Source organism: Danio rerio, chromosome 1 (genome assembly GCF_049306965.1).
Source record: "Danio rerio strain Tuebingen ecotype United States chromosome 1, GRCz12tu, whole genome shotgun sequence".
Classification (NCBI taxonomy): Eukaryota; Metazoa; Chordata; class Actinopteri; order Cypriniformes; family Danionidae; genus Danio; species Danio rerio.
In genome coordinates this window covers 5,621,056-5,626,238 of record NC_133176.1, presented here as the reverse complement: position 1 = coordinate 5,626,238, position 5,183 = coordinate 5,621,056, and the positions used below count along the sequence as shown (strand labels likewise).

General features: G+C 38.6%; 1 long non-coding RNA gene across 2 annotated transcripts; it reads left to right on the top strand.

The window, feature by feature from the left end:
- The first annotated feature begins 890 nt into the window (after positions 1-890).
- On the top strand, positions 891-4,812 carry LOC137495394 (uncharacterized). Of its 2 annotated transcripts, XR_012405388.1 has the most exons (7): positions 891-943; positions 1,261-1,367; positions 1,624-1,825; positions 2,339-2,465; positions 2,642-2,727; positions 3,066-3,108; positions 3,206-4,812. It is a non-coding gene; the product is annotated as an uncharacterized lncRNA (long non-coding RNA). The 2 variants fall into 2 exon arrangements; XR_011015233.2 differs by lacking the exon at positions 1,624-1,825.
- The last annotated feature ends 371 nt before the right edge of the window (positions 4,813-5,183 follow it).

The window sequence follows — 5,183 nt, the reverse complement described above, 5'->3', positions numbered from 1 at the left end:
GCTCTCTGTGTCTGTATACGCTGCAGTTATATATATGCTAGTGCACTACTAAAGGTACCGTATACAGAATTGATCTTTATTTTTCTAGGAAACAGATCAAAAATATTGAAGCTGCATCTTGGACTAGCAGCTGTACTGTATGTACACTGTTTTGTCCAATAAAATGCTGTTTGGAATGAGAATGTGCATCTCCCAACACTATACTGTTGACTAGAATTGATGAAATACTGGTTGAAGGCATGTTATGTATTGTATAATGTAGATATGAAGTCCTAAATGCATAGAATAAAGATTGGTGAAACTTTATAAAGCATGGAGTAAGTCTTTTGGACAAATTTGCACTTTGAAAGAACATGCCGGATATAAATTATGTATATATTGAATTATATATATGGTAGCACGGTGGCTCAGTGGTTAGCGCTGTCACCTCACAGCAAGAAGGTTGCTGGTTCAAGTCCTGACTGAGTCAGTTGGCATTTCTGTGTGGAGTTTGCAAGTTCTCTCTGTGTTGGCGTGGGTTTCCTCCGGGTGCTCCGGTTTTCCCCACAGTCCAAAGACATGAGCTATAGGTGAATTAAAAGAACTAACATTGGCGTAGTGTGTGTATGGGTGTTTCCCAGTGCTGGGTTGCAGCTTGAAGGGCATCAGCTGCGTAAAGCATATGCTGGTGTAACAGTCACCAGCAATCTAGCTACACAGCAAATTCATCTGAGTTAAATTCTCGGTGTTGAAGCATTTCAGAGTAAAGTGTTGACGTTAAAGAGTTAGATTTTGATAAATGAATATAATAAGAGTTAGAATTGATTTTATCCAGTGCGAAATCAAGGAGTTATCTTTTCAACACTTGGTGGTGTTATTTCCAACATCCGGGAATTCATGCAGCCCCAGTCACTGAAGAATTTTCCAGACGCCATTTTCCATCTGAGGTTTAGAACAGCAACTGGTGAGTCAAACTACCTAAATGTTGGTATTTTACTGACTTTCTCTAAGGAAATACAGTTGTAAACATATTGTTAAGTTAATAACTTTAGAATGGAGTGACAATTTTAATCTTCTGCGGTTCATTCATGGTCGTTTGTGTATCTAGCTTAACTGCATTACTATTCACTTCTTTTCAAGAATGTTTTTATATATGCTCACGCATACATAGTGCATAAAAACATCAAATGTACATGTTCAACACATTTCTGTCACGCTTAATGCCATTTTGTTCGGTACCCATCTGTAAAATAAAATCGACACTTCTCCTTTAATTCGAAGCAAACTAGCGAGGGAATCCCCGGAGCAGCCTAGCCTACTCTGCCCGGATGCTAACGGCAACACAGGACGGTTTCCATAAGCTCTGGAGAGTTTCTAAAACATATCTGGTGAGTAAATGAACATATGCTCACTTGTAAAAGGCTTTCTGACTAAAACATATGATTGTTTGTTATTCGTGTACGTTAATTTGGTTGTTTTAAACACCGCGGCCCTTTTAAACTGGTTAATTGGTGGCCGTCCATATACCGTTAGTTGATAGACTCGCGTGATAACGTACGCTTGAATTATATTAAGCGTTGACAACCATTAAAGTCGGAATGTTAACATTAATGTCTTTAAATGACCGCGTTTGCACTTTCTCAGACTTTTAAGGTTACAGAAGTCTCCCGGAAGTTGTGGGACTAACATTAACGTTATCCCGCAAATGCACAGAGACTCCCAGATGCCCAAGTAGATGCCCGCAAATGAATGATAATCTCCCGGAAATCGCGCGTCTCCCGCCCGGTCATTAAACACTTTGCACACCCCTCTCCACGACTCCACCGCATCCCTCCCAGCTCTTCAGGTACGTCGCGCGCAAGTCACCCCCACCGCTCTTTAGGTACGTCGCGCGCAACTCATTCCATTGTTCTTTAGGTACTCATCTCTCCCGCTACCTCCCGCAAATCAACTCTGTATCCCCCGAAAATTACTTTTCCCAACTCGGGATGTCTGACGTTAGTAAGTTAGGCTATTTCTGTAGTCAGGAACATCTTAGTCAAGCTTTTTCTCCCGCATGATATTGTGCTTAAAACTATAGGCTAAACTTAGCATGTACTGTACACAACATTTCCGTTTTATTAAAGACAATTTAGTGCGTTGTAAACAGCCACCTGTCTGTAAAATTAATCAACTGATTCATATTTGAGCAGCCTAATGATGATACAGGTTTGATTTGTAGATTTATTATCAATAATCAACATCTGAATCAAAAGATATCTGAAAAAGTGTGAGGCATACTTTGTGATGTTCATCTCTCTTTTTTATCTGAAGGTTATGCATATGTGTTAGATACTAATGTTTTGTTGTTTTTTAACAGCCACAGTTCTCTATACAATAACACAAGACCCTGTGACGGTGGCTGATTAGAGACGGATGGTGTATTTCCAGAGTTGGTGAAATGACCAAGCACACCTTCTTGGTCATATGTGGTGATAATAATGAAGGTATGTTTGATAAAGTTCTGTATTTGTTTCACAATAAGCTGAGAGGGTATTAGAGCATTAAAGAATAATGAATGACATGAAGGTGATAAGTTTTGTATTGTGGGTGAACTGTTACTTAAATAATGTTTTGCTCTTTGCTTTGCACTTTTCCTCTTCTGCTTATCCTAATATTTTAGGTTATATTTGGACCTGAAACATCTGCTAGACTCCAGTAAAGGTGGCGTCAATACTGGACCTGAAAGGGCCTAACAAGTTGAATCTGGTAAAGAAACACACACACACACACACACACACACACACACACACACACACACACACACACACACACACACACACACACACGCTTACAGAAAACTGTAAGTTTATGAATATTTTTTACACTGTGGCCAATATTTTGGGGAAGTCAGCATCACTAAATGATATAAAAGATTTTAAGCTCCTCTAAATTTTGCTCCAAGTGTTGTGTTAAATTCAGGATTCTGGACAGACAGCTGCCTGTTTTTCCAGTTCTAGTCATAGTGATTAACCTAATTGTTTTTGGAGATTCAACAGTGATGTATGTGTTTTTTCTACTTTTCCATATCCTGTCACCTCAACCAGCTGGGAGAGTCAAGTTGTGGATCATCATGAAGATTTTCAAAAGGTGAGTTTAGATTTCTTGAATGTTTTATTTACTTTAAATGTTCTTTTAAATATATCATAGAATTTGATTGCAATTTGTTTTCAAACATTTTTCTTAGTCATGCTGGAGTCTTGAAGAGTTCTTAGATGAGCATCACCCTATATCCGTGCATCAGGAACCACCAGACGAGCGATCAGCAGCTACTACATCGTCATGGATAAAAAGGTCATCCTGTGGCTGGGAAGCACTTCATTCACAGGACATGCTTGATGAGATTTTCCAGCCCCAGTTTGTTTTCACACAAGTTTACAGCATTTATACCTTCATTTAAACTGCTGTGTTTGATATGGAGGACCAAGGAAACACCAGAAGTGAAAGATTTGCACGCCAAGTTGTTTAAAATGTTATTTCAGAAGAAAACTATGAGTTCAGAAGTAAACTATGAGTGACGCAATATTGAACTTTCAAATTGCTCTGATGAAACATCAAGTTTGGACCAAAGGACTGAAACAGCCTTTTTGAGCACTAGTCATACATATTTTGTTGATACTGTCTGTACTAATAAAACATTTAAAGCATATTTGACATTGTTGCATTTTAAAAACTGAATGAATTGTTGAAGTGGTGAATGTTTTCAAATAAAATGTTTTTTCTTTTGTAATTTACAGTCTATTTGACCTTTTTACCATATTTACACTCAAGAGAGTTGAATAAAATAACAATATATTACACCAGGCGGTGTTAAATATAGTTAAATTTTTTAACTCTGCCCAGAGTTAAAATTAACCCTTACTTCGGTGTCAATGTGCCAACCCTTTTGAAAGTGTTGATTTAACTTTGTTTTGAGTGGACCCCATGAGACACTTTCAAAGTGTTGAAATTAACACCCATAGAGTTGTTTTGGGTCCCCATATTTTGCTGTGTACTGTGGAATGCTGGAGAACTACATATATGCCACATTTACAAACTACAACTCCCAGCATGCACCTCACACACACCGGTTCCTGTTTCACTTTGATTACACACAAACAGGATCATGATGAATTTAAAAACAGCACAGGCACACACACCAGTGCTGAGTCTTGTTTATTTGCTTTATCGAGCATTACGATGCATTTTCCTTGCCTTGCCTAGTCGTGTTTGACCCTTGCTTTGTTCCATTGTTTATGTAGTTTCCGCCTGGACCGATCTCTTTGCTTGTGACCCGACTACTCTGTTTCTGTAATCAGTACGTACCCGATTGCTCTTGTGTCTGACTTTTGCCTTCCTGGCTATTTCTTAACAAAAACCTGCACATGAATCCTCACTGCGTTATCCAGTATCTGTCATGACTGTGTTTGTCCACCAGATGCCACTGAAGTTCGCCATCAACCCCCAGCGAACTACAGTGGCTTAAGAACTACATTTCCATACATTCTTTCACGCACACACCCGGTCTGTCATCTACACTGATTACAACCACAGCTGTCTCCGTTCTCCGTTGATTACATGGACTATATAATCAGTCATTCATCCTCTGTTTGTCAGTTGGTCGTTGTTGTCTTTGGTATGTTGTTCATGATGCTTGCTCTTGTATCTTGTTATAGTCTAGTTCGAGTTTAATCTGTCTTAGTTTCTTGTTTTGTTTGTTTGTTTGCTATTTTGCTACTTTGTACTTTGTATTTTTGTATTTTTTGTCACTTTCACTGCACTATACATCAATTAAACTGCACTTGGATTCTACTCACGATTTTGTTCTTGTTTTGATTACGCTAACATGACAGTATCCTCACTTTAGATGGTATAGTTGGTGATTCATTCTGCTATGGTGACCTCTGAAATGGAGACCAAGCTGAAGGAGAATGCATGAATAATATATTTATCAATTTTATTTTAAATGTTTTACTCTAAGAATTAGGGCTGTGTGATTCAATGAAATCGTATCGACATTGTCATTTGGACATGTGCGATTTTTAAAGCGCCTTACATCACGATTTTCCCGCAGTATGCTGTATAAACCAATTGTAACGCAGCACGCCTAAAGAGAGCGCAAGATCAGGAGACAAATAGCCTGCATAGACAGGGATGATGATTTTGGCACAGGAAGACTTGGTGCT